At 38.3% G+C, this 18,641-nt stretch overlaps 1 protein-coding gene across 10 annotated transcripts in view; it reads right to left on the bottom strand.

The window, feature by feature from the left end:
* Positions 1 to 1,962, bottom strand: part of st3gal3b (ST3 beta-galactoside alpha-2,3-sialyltransferase 3b) — a 65,612-nt gene extending 63,650 nt beyond the window's left edge. For 3 of the 10 annotated variants that reach the window (XM_016233436.1, XM_016233435.1, XM_016233437.1), the window contains exon 1: positions 1,701 to 1,957. The gene's annotated coding sequence lies outside the window, so the exon portion shown is untranslated. Of the gene's footprint in view, positions 1 to 1,700 lie in introns of all 10 variants that reach the window. The other 7 variants (XR_001604798.1, XM_016233438.1, XM_016233433.1 and 4 more) reach the window with 5 other exon arrangements.
* Between the last annotated feature and the right edge of the window lie 16,679 nt (positions 1,963 to 18,641).

Below are 18,641 nucleotides of genomic sequence, written 5' to 3'. Positions count from 1 at the left end.
TCATCATTTATTCATCCTCATGTTGTTCCAAACCTGTATGGCTTTAGATGTTTAGCACAACATTCACACTACTTTCTACTGAAATTGAATGGTGACCTGGTGCTTTCAAATGCATCATAAAAGTAGTCCACATGACTCAAGTTATAATTCACATCGGTGTACACATTCAAATAGGACAGCAGTGGGATTATGTTCAGTAAATAACTTTTCTTCACAACTATTATTCACACAAAACTATTGTATGACTTCAGAACACTTGGAAAATAGTATGAAACACTTTCATGACAAACTTATGGTTCATTTTTGGAACTTGAGTGCTTCTGGTCACCTGCTTCAGGTCCTGCTAATCACCCGCTTTATGACATGATTGAAAATTACATAGGTTTTCAATAACACAGGGTGCTTGAATGATGACTATTCCCTTAACCACAATAAATTTAACTCATGTCAACCAGCCAAAGGGAATGGGAACAATTTATTGTGTGGGAGCAAAAAAATGCAGCACCAAGGTGGATCAAAGTATGTCATGATAAACCGATTAAATCCTATGTTATTCATGCATACTACATGTTATTCTCACATGAGTATAACAATCGTTCAAAACTGCATTACGTGCTACAGAGATTGTGTTCCCCATTTGATACCTAAATGCAAGTAAACAAAGAAAGCATGCAAATAAATATACACCTTTCCCCTCAGGTTCACACAAGTGTCCCAGCAGAGTAACCATAGGTGAAGTTCATCACATGAACACGTTCCATAACATTGGATAACCAAAAAAAATGTCACAATACGTTTTATCTTCATTTTGTTGAGTATATCTATTATTGAATAATTTAAAACCAAAATTAATTTGTGAAAAGGTCTGCGTTAGAAGTATAAATACCATTTAGTTTGATACTTCGTCAAAACATGTTGGCTTAACGGTAACGTTATATATACTTTGTGTGTGGACAGAGGATCTAAAAAAAATAAAAATCACTCCATACGTTTAGCGTAAAGTGGCGTTTTAAAAACTGAAAGAAAGTCCGGATCCATATGGTGGTCACTCATCTGTAGTATAGCTGGCTATTCTGTTCTTCAAATCACAAGTGACTTGCAGCAACAACAAGAAACGAAGAGCACATTTAGCTAATGTTTTATCTGTCTAAAAGTATGCAGACTGCTGTATGATAATGGCACTGTGATGTCCCGATACAGTATGTTTGCATTTCTCAGACTTGAGAGCGCAGACAGGCTAACGGTTTAACGTTACCCCTTTACTTCACACACAAACCAACTGTCAGCACTCAAGCTAAACACAACATAATCGATACATTTAGACCACATAAACCCGAGTGTCGATGGAGAACAGGGTTAGAAAATCAGACTAAAAGACATAATGGAAAATATGAAGGACGTGCGATGGATTAAATGCGTTTAGGGGCCTAAAGCAAAACAGCCTGTTTGCGCTCATTCAGCTAGCCAGCCACACACAAAATACAGTTCAGACGGGTTAAAACTCATTCACAAGCACGCAACATATGGTGCTCTTTTAAAAGCACTCATACATTTATATATTCAACGTTTTAAACATCGCCGAGTTAGTTTGTCGCGCGCAGATTGAACAGTAAGTTAGCTCTGTGGTAAAACAAACGTCCGGTATAACGCTATAAATGTCCATATAAATTCCCCCTTCCCTCGGTATACTTTCACATTACCTGTCTCCGCCAGTAGTCAAAACCCTCAGGTTAGAATGTTATCGACCCCATTTTTCTTTTCCTCCGTTGTTATCGTCGATCCATTTTCGACTTTAAAAAAATGCGAGGATACTTTATCACCTCCTCAAAGCAACGAGAGTGGAGCTGCGTGTTGGTTTATTTGGGAATCACCCTCACCCCACCGTTTTAAGTGGGAGGTCTAGTCGTACTCAGCACGGTTGTGTCTCAAATTCTAGCGAGTCGACTACCTAGACGGCATTATAGATGGGTTACAAATTCGCAGTTTTGGGACACCGCCTACGCCTACTATCCCAGCTAACACACCACGTACGAGTTGCAAACTTATTGGTACTTTTTGGTCATTCATGACTTACTAACGGACAACGTAAAAGGACCTAGCATGCTCGTAAATTCACCATCACGCTTGATAGCACATGTTATTATGATGCTGTTCAGTACCGAACTTTAATGCTTTCATCTGTTAATATTGTAAATGTTGATACTTTTGATAGAATTTGCCATTACAAAATACAGAATTTCACTTTTACGCGTTTTAAATAAATGAAGAGAATGAATGAGTCTTCATTCCTCATTCTCTTCTTTTAAAATAAATTTGGGCAAATGAAGACATAAATTAGGTTAGCTACTGTACGTCCGCCCATTGAAAAATGCATTTAAAAATAAAAGTACCAGCTGATTACCAACACACAACTATCTTTTTTTCTTTTTTTTTACACACAACTATCTGATCCACGACGTTACTGTGACGTGACGTCGCAACTACGACAACGTCACAAAGTTAAGTTGTGGAGACGTTTTGAATTATTATTTTTATTGCAAAATATGCATGTACAAATATTTAAGTTTTTTATAAACAGTTGCCACAACGAAAGTTTGGTCATCAGATTACGTGGCAGTTCCGTAACAGTCACGTATTTTTGTTAGCTTTGTATGAATCGATTGAACCATATATATATATATATATATATATATATATATATATATATATATATATAATGTATAGGCTATATATACGATGGCCGAGAGGCCGAGAGGCGCTGTAACTTAAGAAAACACATGCAAATCGAAAAAACACCAGCAAATTAAGAAAACATCTTCATCAGTTTGACAACACACGCTGCAAATCCTCGCAACACATGCAAATGAAGAAACGTGCTGTTTTTTATTTTAATTTATTTATGATTTATTTATTTAAAAAAAAAGAAAATATGTTTAACTTTTTATTTATTTGTTTTTGTTCTGTTTATATTTCATTTTTATTATTCTTTATATATTTATTGTTTTGTATTCTGGTTGTGTATGTAATTTATTGCTATGACTGTATCCCCTGTGAATGTTATATCTTCAATAAAAAAAAAAAATAAAAAAAAAAAAGGAATCACTAGCAGAAACTACAAAAAAGCCACTGCACAAAACAAATCCCAGCCGGGTCCGTCACTTTTTTGGGTCCCCTTGAAACATACAAGGATTTGTAGCGCGTTTCTTAATTTGCATGTGTTGTGAGAATTTGTAGCGCGTTTCTTTATTTGCATGTGTTGTGAGGATTTGTAGCGTGTTTCTTCATTTGCATGTGTTGTGAGGATTTGCAGCACGTTTCTTCATTTGCATGTGTTGTGAGGATTTGCAGCGTTTCTTCATTTGCATGTGTTGTGAGGATTTGCAGCGTTTCTTCATTTGCATGTGTTGTGAGGATTTGTAGCGCGTTTCTTCATTTGCATGTGTTGTGAGAATTTGCAGCGCGTGTGTTGTCAAACTGATGAAGATGTTTTCTTAATTTGCTGGTGTTTTTTCAATTTGCATGTGTTTTCTTAAGTTGCAGTGCGTTGAGCTCTCTCGGCCACTACAGTCGTGGTCAGAATTATTGGCAACCTTGGTAAATATCAAAGAAGGCTGTGAAAATAAATCTGCATTGTTAATCATTTTGATCTTTTATTTTAAAAATTCACATAAATCTAACCTTTCATTGTAGAATCAGAATTTAAAATGGGGGGAAATATCATTATGACATAAATGTTTTTCTATAATACACATTGGACACAATTAACGGCACCCTTTTATTCAATGCTTTTTGAAGCCTCCATTTGGCATAATAACAGCTTTGAGTTTTCTCCTATAATGCCTGATGAGGTTAGAGAGCACCTCACAAGAGATCAGAGACCATTCCTTCATCCAGGATCTCTCCAGATCCTTCAGATTCCCAGCTCCATGACTGTGCTTCTCCTCTTCAGTTCACCACACTCATTTTCTATAAGGTGCAGGTCAGAGGACTGGAATGGCCGTAGCAGAAGCTTGGTTTTGTGCCCAGTGACCCATTTTTGTGTTGTTTTTGAGGTTTGTGTTTGGATTATTGTACGGTTGGAAGATCCAAACATGGCCCATTATAAGATTTCTAACAGAGTCAGTCACTTTTTGATTTTTTTATCTGTTGGTATTTGATAGAATCAATGATGCTATGTGTCAAAACAAGATGTCCAGGACCTCCAGCAGAAATATAGGCCCACAACATTAAAAATTAGGGATGCACCGATATGAACATTTTGGCCGATACCAATAACCGATTATTCTTTATATTTGAAAGCCGATAACCGATATGTTGGCCGATAAATCTATAACCAAATTGTTATATACTTTTTGAGAGCCCGATTACAAAAAAGGTCTCATCATTACAACTTCTTGCGTGCTATAGTCAGAATGTGTGATCCTGTTGTGGATGCGCTCTTCCCATATCAACGCGCTGAAACACAGCAACTAAACCCAAAGAATTCACATCGTTTTATTATGATAATGTTCATTGTACACATGGGGTACTTTTTATTCCTGTATTCACCAAACCCATCTTGAGTGTTTGCTGAAAAAAAGCAAATTTTTTGTTACATCTGACCATAGAAGCCAGTCCCATTTGAAGTTCCAGTCGTGTCTGAAAACAGAATATGCTGGGGATTGTTTTTGGATGAGAGCATTTTCTTTTCTTGATTTTTTTTCTTGAAACCTCCCAAACAACACGTGGTGTATGTGCTGTATGATATTTTTGATTTATATATATATATATATATGTGCATTAGGACGATATAGACACACGTCCTCTTCCAGGGAGATTTGTAACATTTTATGTTGATTGGAAATTCTTAATTATTGCCCTGATGGTGGAAATAGGAATTTTCACTGCTCTAGCTCTTTTCTTAGTCACTTTCTAATTTGTGAAGCTCAATTATCTTTTGCTGCACATCAGAAATATATTCTTTGGTTTTTCTCATTGTGATGGATGATTAAGGGAATTTGGCCTTTGTTTTCCCTCCTATTTATATTCCTGTGGAACAGGAAGCCATGGCTGGATAATTTCATGGTCATAATCACCCTGCTATGCTCAAAATTGTGAATATGAATGGGAATATACTTCACAGATATTTTACTCATAAGAATTTCTAGGGGTGCAAATAATCGTGTCCAACGTGTATTTGAGAAAAACATTTATTTCATAATGAGATTTTCCCCCATTTTCAATAGTTTTAGTTCAATGAAAGTTTAGATATTTGTGATTTTTTTTTTAAATAAAAGATCAAAATGATTAACAATGCAGATTTATTTTCACAGCCTTCTTTGATCATATTTACCAAGGGTGCCAATAATTCCGACCACAAAACCAGTCTTAAGTGTATATTTTTCAAAATTGAGATTTATACATATCTGAAAGCTGAATAAATAAGCTTTCCATTGATGTACCATTTGTTAGGATAGGGCAATATTTGGCCGAGATACAACTATATGAATATCTGGAATCAGAGGGTGCAAAAAAATCTAAATATTGAGAAAATCGCCTTTAAAGTAGTCCAAATGAAGTCTTTAGCAATGCATATTACTAATCAAAAATTAAGTTTTTATATATTTACGGTAGGAAATGTACAAAATATCTTCATGGAACATGATCTTTATTTAATATCCTAATGGTCTTTTGGCATAAAAGAAAAATCTATCATTTTGACCCATACAATGTATTTTTGGCTATTGCTACAAATATCCCCGTGCAACTTGAGACTGGTTTTGTGGTCCAGGGTCACAGATATATATATATATGTGTGTGTGTGTGTGTGTGTGTGTGTGTGTGTGTGTGTGTGTGTGTGTGTGTGCAAATGTCACATGTCGAGTGCTTTGAATAAACAAAGTGTTATCTGGCAGTTTCGTGACAATGAATACATCTATTCATAGGCGTTTTGTCTTTCTGTTACTCATGTGACAGTCTCTAGTCGTCAGCTATTGCATTATATCTTTACAATTGTACGCACACGATGAGTCCAGTTTGGCTTTTATGTATGCAGCTGAGCAGCATTTTAGTTTGACCATTGTTTGGAGTGGCTCTACAGTTGTTTTAGGCCTTTTTGTTGTAAATAGCCTACTAACGGAATGATACCTATTATTTTACTTTGAAATTTATTTTACCTGTAATTTACTTAGATTATGGATAAAAAGCATATACATTTTAAGTAGAAGACAATAAATAGTGATAAAAAAGTGTTAAATTTTTTTTAAAGAATTATCACTACCCTGGTTATCTAAGTAAATGTTTAAACATTCTTAACCCTTCAAATGACAAATGTAACAGTTAAAAGGTGTTTTCTTCTCAAGACAGAAGACACTGCCAGTGCTCTACTTAGTAGTATAGAAAGAGGATGAGGTTTAAAAGATTCATTTTAATGATTTTATAGATAGAGACAACATGACATGAGTTATTATTCCAATCATCCACTGATCACTGGGGAAAAACACAATTGTTCATCAGCTTTGTGTTAGGAATAGCTCTCAAATGTCATTTACATTTGTGTACACATTCAAATATAAAAGCAGGGGAAATATTTTCAGTAAATCACATTTAGCCTGTTTATGTCTGTTCTTCACACAATTATATTATGGGTATGTATTGAGTTCAGAAGACTTCGAAAATAGTGCAGGGGTAATATGCACTTTAATGATTATCTTTTACGGTTCATTTTTGGAGCTTGACTGCTCCTGGTCACCATCCACTTACATTGTATATGGAAAAGCATGAAGATCCTGCAAACTGTCCTATTCTGAGATGAATTAAAATCGTACAGGTTTTTAACAACATGAGGGTGCATGACTAGTCCCCTTTACTGCTATAAATTTACCTCACGTAAACCTATCAAAAGAAAATAGGAATGTATTTATTTTTGGGATTCAAAGTCTGTAATGATAAGTCAAATATGGTAAATTTGGTTGTTATGAGTGCAACAATCACTTATAGATTTCATTTTCCTTTATGACTAAATGCAAGTCCACAAAGTAAGTATGCAAATAAATATAATCTAGAATATGGTCGCACCTTTCACAATACATATAGTTCCAAAAATCAGTTTTACAGAGAAGTTAAAGAATGTGATTTATGGGAATCATTTGCACAGTGCATTAGGCGATGGTGTAAAGTATTGGAGTAAATGTAATTAGATACATTTTTAGATTAAGTATCATTTTAGCTGTTATACTGAGTATCAAAGATATTAGCAACTTTTACTCTCTACTTGACTACATTTTTGAATAAGTATTTGTACTCTTTACTCCACTACATTTGTGATGACTAATGCAATTGCTAGTTACATTTTGCATGGCATCTTTTTCTGCAGCAGTTTATTTCTGCTATACAAAAGAAGTGAAATTGCCATCTACAGGGCATTGAAGGTAAAATATCTTGTGCGTTTTGCCCATACTCACCCAAACTTGTCAATAAGGCTATGACTATAACACACGCAGCAACAAATAGGCTACCAAAAATTGAATTAAGGGAACATTTAAAATTATTTTTTGAGCATAATAACTAAACATTAAAGGTCCCTTACTGGCCCACTTTATCTAACACATTCAGGCAAAATAATATTTGTTTAAATTTAGTGATCAACCTTTTAAGTTAGAAATAAAAACACTTATTTCAAAGAGTTTTTTTCCCTCTCTCCATGAGGCAGTCCTCCTTTAAGGTGTGGCCACACCCACCAGTGTCATATTGCATAAAAAAGAGAAAATGTTTATGCTCTGAAACTGTAAACCCATTGAGCAGAGTACAATCAAACGTAAACGACCCACTTTACCTAAAACGGTCCACTTTACCCAGTTTATTACAATTTTGAGGTGTTCAGTTTTGTTTTGATTTTAGAAAATAAAAATATGATTGCTGTCCTCACAAATAAACTGTTTCTTGTTTGTCCCCAGCATGTCTCCTAGGTGTTGTGGACTATTGCATGTTTGAGCCTGTATTCAGTATGAGTACAAGTATTGTTAAAATCAGATACTCTTAAGACTTACTCAAGTCATATTGGAATTGGTGACTTGTAACTTGTAATGGAGTCATTTTCATTGTAAGGCATCTGTACTTTTATTCAAGTATGGTTTTCAGGTACTCTGTACACCTCTGGCATTAGGTTGTTGGTTTGATCCCCAGGTGAGGTTTGGATTTTCACCATTGTGCCCTTGATAAAGCCACTTGACACCAGTTTGTCCCCAGGAGAATTATCCCTGGAACGGATATGCCATACATTCCCCTGGATAAAATTTGTTTGAATAAACAAACAAATGTAATGTAATATTTTCTGTTCTAGGTCAACATACCTGTTCCAATCATATTGTATTATATATGTATAACCCATGCTTTATGTTAAAGATTCTGTACTCAGACTCAGTAATGCAGATTAACATAGCTGAATGAGCTCTAAAGGGCTTTGAAACAAACCTAAATTTTGAAATTCACACAACTTTTGCTGATTTTTGTCTCAATTTGCAGTCTGGACGAGACAACGCTAGTTTCTGAAAGTCAAGGCCTGTCTGCAGGTTTTGGTCAGTTGGAGCTGAGAGATTTCACAGTAAATAGAGTTGTGTATGATGAGCACAGACTGATTTCTTATCTTCAGACTATGAGGAAATTAAATATTTCATATTTTGAGCCAATTTCAGAATTGTTCGCTTTTTAGAATATTGTTTTTATTTGTCATACTTCTCCTAGCAACGAGTTGCATGTTTGCCAGTGTGTGATCCTCAGTCGTTTAGTGTACAATACCCAGTTTTTTCTCTGCAACCATGTATAAAGTCAGCAAGTGTATGATGGCTAGTGTTTTAAAATTGGTTAGAATTTAGAAAGTAATTGAAGTGCATTTCAGCCTTGAGGACACCATATTTAATTTGCTGCAAAAAAAAGAAAAAAAAATTGGGATAGACGTACAGTCCATTCTATAGGTTTAGGGTCTAAGATCACATCTAAATATTACTAATATAATATAATAGTAGGAAGAATATTATGTGACATGCCCTAATGGACCACTAATGATCCAACCTCTGTCTCATACCATGAGATTAGCAATGATCACAATGGTGAGAAACCTAACTTTAAATTGTGTCTGAAGCAGGGCTGAACGATTAATCGAAATCAAACCGAAATTGTGATTTGGCTTAATGCGATTACTGAATCGCAAAGGCTGTGATTTTTTATTCAATAAATGCATGCACAGCATCAGTAGTAAATGCTTAGTACAGTCAGAGTCACTTATAATTTGCATCGGAAAAATCCACACACGTCAAACATCCTCCTAAACTTAATCAGATGCATTTATATTTATAAACCACTTCTCCAACAAAATTTAACATTTAATAACATGTTTTTACCCCCAACTAACTCAATAACATGAGTTGAGTGTTTGAAATAACTTCCTTTTGTAATGTGATGTCACAGTGGGGAACTCCTCTTTCTCCAAAAATCCTGAAACTTATAAGATAATGTCATCTGATGCCCCCGTCCAGGGGACTGGTTTGCATCCGTAGATCTGAAAGATTCATACTTTCATATTCAGATGGCACCGCGCCCCAGACACTTTCTGTGGTTTGCTTTCACGGGCAAGGCATACCAGTACTCAGTGCTCCCATTGGTGCTGGCGCACATTCTCAAAGTGCATAATTGCAGCGCAATCCCCTCTCAGAGCGAGCGGTATGTGCATTCTAAACTATCTGAATGATTGGTTGATTATAGCCCATTCACGATATGTGCTTATCAGTCATATGGATGCGCCACTTCACCATCTGTAGTCACTAGGCCTGCATGTGAATATGCAGAAGAGCATGTTCACCCAGAGTCATATTTGGGTGTGTGTTTCGACTCGGTGGAGATGCGAGCCCGCCTCTCTCAAGAGCGCATAACGCACCATTTCATCAGCTCTGTGCTGCTTCAGACTGGGCCCGTCTGTTCCCTTGAGGGAATTTCAGAGGTTTCAGGGACTTATGGCGTCAGCCTCATCAGTTCGCTACCTGCGTCTTCTACCCATGCGGCAGCTACAGTTGTGGCTATAAACTTGAGTTCCGTGGAGAGCATGGACCATGCACATCGTAGTCACACACAGCTGTGTCAGCGCTCTGAGACCTAACTCGGGAACTGTGGCCCTCCCTGGGCATGACTTGGGGACTGGAGCCCTCCTTGGGCTGGACGTGGGAACTGGAACCCTCTCTGGGCTAAACTCGGGTACTGGAGCCCTCTCTGGGCTAAACTCTGGGACTGGAACCCTCTTGGGGCTAAACTTGGGGACTGGAACCCTCTCGGGGCAAACTCGGGGTCTGGAGCCTTCTCTGGGCTAAACTCGGGGACTGGAGCCCTCTCTGGGCTAAACTCGGGGACTGTGTCCCTCTCTGGGCTAAACTCGGAAACTGGAGCCCTCTCTGGGCTAGACTCTGGGACCGGAGCCCTCTCTGGGCTGAACTCGGGGACCGGTGCCCTCTTTGGGCTAAACTCGGGAACAGGAGCCCTCCGTGGGCTAAACTCAGGAACAGGAGCCCTTCGTGGGCTAAACTCGGGGACAGGAGCCCTCTTTGGGTTAAACTCAGGAACAGGGGCGCCGCTTACTGTTTACGGTGCTGTCTTCGGTCACGATGTGCCTACTGTGAGGAGCGAGGAACAAGGAACGAGGAGAACGCAGGAGAATCATAATCCACAGTCTTTATTGACATCTAGGAACTCACGGGACCGACGTTCAAGACAGCACGCAGAACTCAGGAAACACAGGGATTAAATACACATGGAAACTAATCAAGGAAATCACGAGACACACCTGGAACCAAATTAACACAATCAACATGGGAAAACTGGGACATGGAACACATGGGGAACAAAACACAGGACTGACAATCTTATCATTAATTTATCTACTTATTGTATTGTTGTTTTTTTGTGAATTTGTTTTAAAAGTAGCATTTTAGATTTTTTTCACCTAAATCGTGCATACCTAGTCTGAAGGACTATTAGCTTTGTGGGAGTGAACGAGGGAGCTTGCATTATGGGAGGGTAATCTATTACAATTTATTTTAGGATGTTGTTGTTCTGTCTGCGGATGTTATTAATTTGATCATATTTCCTAAATTTGATTCACTGCCTGAAAATCTTATAAACATGATAACTAAGATGAGAAACCACAAACTTTTCTCTTTTTTTAAGAATAATTAATGAATTTAGTTAGTTTTTATCAGATCATGTCAGATCATTATTGTCAGATCTTGTTACTCTACATAAGCAAGTAAAACCCTAACCACTAACCCTCTCGGGGCTGGACAGGACCAGCGGGGACGAAGGAGAGAGGAGAGGGGGCAAGTCGGCTTCCAGCTCTGTTTCCCAGTCTATAAGGTCCCCTTCTAAGTCCAGTAGTCCCAGGTGTATAATTAGCTCACTCTCAGCCGCAGTTCAGTGGGCGGAGCTCCACTCCGCGCTCTCTCTGTCCCCGCGGGTCATTCTCCTTTGTGGCGGGCTCTGTTGCCGGCTCTCGCACCTTGACTGACGTCACTTGCAGCTCCGGCTTCGCACTTGGCTCGGGCTCTCCGTCAGCGGTGGGCTCTGGCATGCGCTCCGCATCAGGAGTGGATCCGGCGAGATCATTCATGGGGCAGATGGTGAATTGAGATTCATTTTTCACCAGAATCCACTCCACGAAGGCGGCGAAATCCGCTCGAGGACCATCCTCGGACAACGGCGCTCTGCATGTGGTGTTCAGGCTGGCGTCATAGAACGTGCAAAGCGCATCGTCCGGATAGCTGGTGAGTTCGGTGAGGACCAGAAACAGTCTGGTATAGCCCTCGAGCGATCTATCCCCCTGCTCCAACAGGAGTAGGAGGTATTCAGGACGGGCGAGAGGATCCATGGGCACAACGGAAACTAAAAACTCTGGGTAAAAATGGAAACAAAAACGGAGGGAACACACGAAGGTAACTGTTTATGGTCTGGTATTCTGTCACGATCGCGACTGTGAGGAGCGCGGAGCGAGGAACGAGGAGACGAGGAGTATACTTCAAACAAAGAGACTTTAAATGGACATCAAGGGAACCGGGAACACACACGTAGAGGGGAAAGACGACATTCAATACCAGATGAAAAACTTAGGAAAACACAGGGCTAAAGTAATGGGACTAATCAAGGAAATCATGAGACACACCTGGAACTCAATAAACAATTAACAAGAGAAAACTAGGTCCGGGCAGGCACATGGAGAGGGAAAAACACACAGAATGAGTCCAGGAGCGTGACAACAATTTTGATAATGTATTGCTTTAAAACATACAGTATGTAATGATGTAGAAAATAAACAAATTTTACGTTGTTTGAAGTCACTGATCTGTTTGTCTTTGATTGATTTAGATTGATTAGTCAATAACAAAACAATGACAAATGAAGTTCTTCGCTCTTTCCATATTCTATGAATAAGAGTTAGATTTTTAAAATCATGATCATTGGTCTTTTTTGTATGTAGTGCTCCATTTGCAATTGGACTCACAGAAGGAATGATAAACTGTCTGGTTATATCTCCATTGAAGTTGATCTTAAAGTGAAGTGTGCAATTTCTGCACCACCAATGTTACACTTTTCCTGAATACTCCTCCCATCTACCATTGGTTATACAAACAGATAGCCCCAAACCCAGATTCACACCATTGGCTGTTGATTTTGTCTGCCTGATCAGGATGCTGTAGCATTTGGACCAATCAGACACACAACTTTTTGTTATATTTAACAAATAATATCTAACTCCCCCTCACTTAACCAAATGGCCAATTACGAGGGTCTATGGACCCTTCCCCCGAAGTGCACCTAACACCTCAGAAAGGCAGAACAGGCCTCTGGTCACCATGACAACTAATCATGATATCTGTTTGACCAGCTTAATGTGTTTATGTAGTATGTTGGACTAGTTTAAGTGTTTATGTAGTTAATAAAACCTTACTTGTATCACACTTGACGTGTTCATTGTTTGCTCATAACCGGAGTCAATAATCATGCAGATTTACGTTACAAGCTTATAGAATTGTACAGTAAGAAAGTTATTTCCCTTAACCAGGAAATTAACGTTCTTAGAATTGACAAGACAGTTGACCCTGAGTGGTCAGCTAAATATCTACAGTGGATCTAATATATGAATAGTTAATTATAACTAGTTATGGTTAATTATTCATATTTCCCCATGAGCTGATTCGCTACAATGCTCAAACAAACACAGTAAAGTTTCATGGGAATTAACCCACATTTGACTTCCTTATCTGTCTGTGCATTTTAAACTGGAACAAAAAACTATTAATATAAAAATGAACATAAAAAGATAAACATCACCTTTACAAAAGATAATGTAGCAGATAATTAAAATGGGTTTTTATTGATAGCATAACATAGCAGCAGTTTACTTAGTATCACCCAACTTTCCAAACATCCTGAAGAAGAGTTAGGTAACCATTTAACATTCATTATGGTGTTCCTCTTACATCCTGAGAGCAAAACAGGTTCAAAGAGACTCATGGAGTGCTGGTCAAAGTCTCTCCATATCGTTGATTCATGGAGATGTTACAGGTAGCTTTATTTAGACAGTGTGTCTAGAAGATTATAAAAGGGCTTCTTCAATAGGCTTAAGACCACTTCCTAAATACATATATATCTTGTTGCATTTACTTTGTGCCCGATAGCATGCAAATGAGGTTCCCAAGAGACCTGGGGGGGTGAAGGGTAGGGACTCCCGTGAGGCCTTTTGACTTGCTGCATTAAGGCGAGATTCAATCTGTTACCATTTTGTTTAAACAGAAGTATGAATTACAACGACACTTGATATATGTTATTCATGTCTTCTGTTATTGATGAGAATGACAATAAGAACATTCACGTTTGTGGTAACCCTATACAGGTGCATCTCAATAAATTAGAATGTCGTGGAAAAGTTCATTTATTTCAGTAATTCAACTCAAATTGTGAAACTCGTGTATTAAATAAATTCAATGCACACAGACTGAAGTAGTTTAAGTCTTTGGTTCTTTTAATTGTGATGATTTTGGCTCACATTTAACAAAAACCCACCAATTCACTATCTCGACAAATTAGAATATGGTGACATGCCAATCAGCTAATCAACTCAAAACACCTGCAAAGGTTTCCTGAGCTTTCAAAATGGTCTCTCAGTTTGGTTCACTAGGCTACACAATCATGGGGAAGACTGCTGATCTGACAGTTGTCCAGAAGACAATCATTGACACCCTTCACAAGGAGGGTAAGCCACAAACGTTCATTGCCAAAGAAGCTGGTTGTTCACAGAGTGCTGTATCCAAGCATGTTAACAGAAAGTTGAGTGGAAGGAAAAAGTCTGGAAGAAAAAGATGCACAACCAACTGAAAGAACCGCAGCCTTATGAGGATTACCAAGCAAAATCGATTCAAGAATTTGAGTGAACTTCACAAGGAATGGACTGAGGCTGGGGTCAAGGCATCAAGAGCCACCACACACAGACGTGTCAAGGAATTTGGCTACAGTTGTCATATTCCTCTTGTTAAGCCACTCCTGAACCACAGACAACGTCAGAGGCGTCTTACCTGGGCTAAGGAGAAGAAGAACTGGACTGTTGCCCAGTGGTCCAAAATCCTCTTTTCAGATGAGAGCAAGTTTTGCATTTCATTTGGAAACCAAGGTCCTAGAGTCTGGAGGAAGGGTGGAGAAGCTCATAGCCCAAGTTGCTTGAAGTCCAGTGTTAAGCTTCCACAGTCTGATGATTTGGGGTTTAATGTCATCTGCTGGTGTTGGTCTATTGTGTTTTTTGAAAACCAACGTCACTGCACCCGTTTACCAAGAAATTTGAGCACTTCATGCTTCCTTCTGCTGACCAGCTTATTGAAGATGCTGATTTAATTTTCCAGCAGGATTTGGCACCTGCCCACACTGCCAAAAGTTGGTTAAATGACCATGGTGTTGGTGTGCTTGACTGGTCAGCAAACTCACCAGACCTGAACCCCAAAGAGAATCTATGGCGTATTGTCGAGAGGAAAATGAGAAACAAGAGACCAAAAACTGCAGATGAGCTGAAGACCACTGTCAAAGAAACCTGGGCTTCCATACCACCTCAGCAGCGCCACAAACTGATCACCTCCATGCCACGCCGAATTGAGGCAGTAATTAAAGCAAAATGAGCCCCTACCAAGTATTGAGTACATGTACAGTAAATTAACATACTTTCGAGAAGGCCAACTATTCACTAAAAATGTTTTTTTTAGTGAAGTATTCACTAATGAAGTATTCTAATTAGTTGAGATAGTGAATTGGTGGGTTTTTGTGAAATGTGAGCCAAAATCATCACAATTAAAAGAACCAAAGACTTAAACTACTTCAGTCTGTGTGCATTGAATTTATTTAATACACAAGTTTCACAATTTGAGTTGAATTACTGAAATAAATGAACTTTTCCACGACATTCTAATTTATTGAGCTGCACCTGTATATGTCAGTCTTTAAATTTTGTTCTTTAACCTCCTACAACACAGCAGCAGTGACTTAATTCTATCCCTGTAAAGCAGTCCTCCATGTTACAAAACTGCTCTAAATATGTCATTTGTATTGCCCGTGATTAACATATCAGTCTCTTGTATTTGGTTGTAGATTTTGTTAATGTAACGTATTTGTATGTGTTTGTGTAAGTAGAAGTCGGACTCTGGACACAGACAAGTTAGAAACAAACAGCTGGGTTTATTGTACAGATTGAAATGAGCAACAATGGCAGGTGAGTAATTGCAAATATCAGTGGTGGACGAAGTACACAAATCAAGTACTTAAGTAAAAGTACAGATACGTATAATAAAATATTACTCCAGTAAAAGTACTCCTTTTTTAATTTTACTCGAGTGAAAGTACAAAAGTACTCAATTTTTTATGTACTTAAGTAAAAAAGTACTGATAGATTTATTTAGCAATTTTATATCGGCTACTTAATTAAATTTTATATTAGCACATATTTTTTATAATTCTACTGCTCAAAATACCTGGGATTTTCCCAAAATAACCACTATATTTACATTTACATTGTCATTTTGCCGACGCTTTTATCCAAAGCGACTTACAATTGTGGAATACATAAAGCGATTCTTCTTAAACAGGCAAACAGACACAGCAAGTGCTTGAAATATCAAGTTTTAGGCATTGTTCAAATAAGTACAAGCTAGAAGAGGGAAGGAATAAATAAAGAAAAAGCTTTTTCTTTTTTTTAAGATGAAGTCAAGTAGCGTTTAAAGAGATGAGTTTTCAGCTGTCGCTTGAAAATTGTCAGGGATTCAGCATTCCGGATAGGGGTGGAAAGATCCTTCCACCAGCCAGGAACGGTGAACGAGAATGTTCTGGAAAGTGATTTTGAACCTCTCTGTGATGGTACCACGAGGCGTCGCTCACTGGCGGATCTCAGACTTCTGGAGGGGATGAAGATTCGTATTAGTGAGTGGAAGTAGGTGGGTGCTGAGCCTGTGGCTGTTCTATATGCAAGCATCAATGTCTTGAACTTGATGCAAGCCTCAACCTGCAGCCAGTGCAAGGAGATAAAGAGCAGTGTAACATGGGCTCTTTTGGGCTCATTGAAGACCAGTCGTGCCGCTGCATTCTGAATCATTTGTAGAGGTTTGATTGTGCTTGATGGAAGTCCAGCCAGAAGAGCATTGCAGTAGTCCAGCCTAGAGATGACAAGGGCCTGGACAAGAAGTTGTGCAGCACATCACATCCTTTATTTTCCCCCAGATGTAATCTATCTAGGTGGTTGAATAAAAATATTTGGACTTTATATCTAAAAATTACCTCAACTTAGCACCAGCAAGCTTGTTAGCTAGACAGTTAGCATCAGCTAACAATATTTACTTATTTTCAGTATGGTTATGAATAAATATTAATATCTGTCTACTCAGCTAGTTAATCCAAACAATATAAAAATGTATACTGTTGATAAACAATATAAAAACAGACGTCACATAGGGCTAAATGCGTAGCATTTTAATAAAACTGTTAACGTTACGGCAGCGGGGAATATGAACGTGCATGAGTTATTTTATTTAGTCTGTGTTATTTTAATGTTTCGTTTTTTATACCTAAAACATAGAGACACTGATGTCGATGTGTCTGCATTCAAGCATTTCAGTGGGCTTAAAAAGATCACCTTTTACAGCAGATTTAGTTCACAAACAACTGACAGTTTTGACCTAAATATGATTTTCAGTTACAATAATTAATCCTAAAATTCAACATTAGTACCTTACTTTTAGCAGCATCAGTTGCGCACACAAGATCTCCCGGTTCTTACTTGTGAATTCAGTTCACTCAGTGGGCTTAAACAGATCACCCTTTACAGCAGATTTAGTTCACAAACAACTGACAGTTTTGACCTAAATATGATTTTCAGTTACAATAATTAATCCTAAAATTCGACATTAGTAACTTACTTTTAGCAGCATCAGTAGCGCGCGTGCTCACAAGATCTCCCGGTTCTTACTTGTGAATTCAGTTCACGGGAGACTCGCACTAAACGGTTAATTTGAATCAGTGAGTTGTCGACTCGAGAACAGCTGCAATTGGTTCATTCAAATTCATGAATTCATCGTTTGGTGCGATTTGCAAACCGATTTAAAATGTTAATTGAAAAGAATCAGTTCGTTCTTGAATCAGACACCACTTCTGAGCACATGATATATTATAAGGACTAACGATAAGTTTTATGAAATGTAGTGAAGTAAAAAGTACGATCTTATGCTTTGGAATGTAGTGAAGTAAAAGTAAAAGTTACTCAAAATAAAACTACTCCAGTAAGGTACAGATACTTGAAAAATTTACTTAAGTACAGTAACGAAGTAAAACTACTCCGTTACTGTCCACCACTGGCAAATATTGAGTCTTTGATGCAGGAAATGTAGATACTGATGATTATGGCTGTGTTTACACTTGGCATTAACATGCGACCTGTATCTGGATGTTGTCCACATACACATTGAAAAGACAAGTGTAAACGCGCTTCTGATCGGAATGTTATCCGATCAGCGTGTCCTGGTCCAGAGGTAGTCGAGGACGCATTGTGATCAGATCTCAGTAAAATGTAAACGCAATCCAGCCATCGTGTCTGCATTCGCAGGTCGACATCACGCAAAACGCCGCCCCCTCTCTCCCGATCTGTCGGAAGAACAGAGCGCTAGTGAGACTCAACATTTATTTTGATTTGTAAAATGTCCCGCGACTGAAAATAGTTTTCAAAAGAAAACCCACCACTTCAGGTCGACTTTGCAACGCAGACGTATTTAAATATTGCATGGGAAATACAGATCCGATTGGTTATCCAGATCGAGAAGTCAGCTGATATTGCCAAGTGTAAACGCGCCATGTCCTGATTGACTGATGATCCCATCTGCTTGATCAGATCACAGTGATCGCATGTTAATGCCAAGTGTAAACGCAGCCAATGATCTCTTTACCAGGATAACGGAGCACACAGAGAGTGAATGGATTGATGAAGGGGTTTTCCAGGAGTTGGTTCCAATGAACTGTTTCAGGTGAGTAGGGTTGACAAGACACAGGAGCACACAGGGGAGACGAAGGAGATCCAGGGACTTGAAGCAGGCAAGTGAACACAT

The sequence above is a fragment of the Sinocyclocheilus grahami genome, unplaced genomic scaffold, assembly GCF_001515645.1.
Source record: "Sinocyclocheilus grahami isolate Dianchi unplaced genomic scaffold, SAMN03320097.WGS_v1.1 scaffold430.1, whole genome shotgun sequence".
Taxonomy (NCBI): Eukaryota; Metazoa; Chordata; class Actinopteri; order Cypriniformes; family Cyprinidae; genus Sinocyclocheilus; species Sinocyclocheilus grahami.
This window is presented reverse-complemented; position numbering and strand designations above follow the sequence as displayed.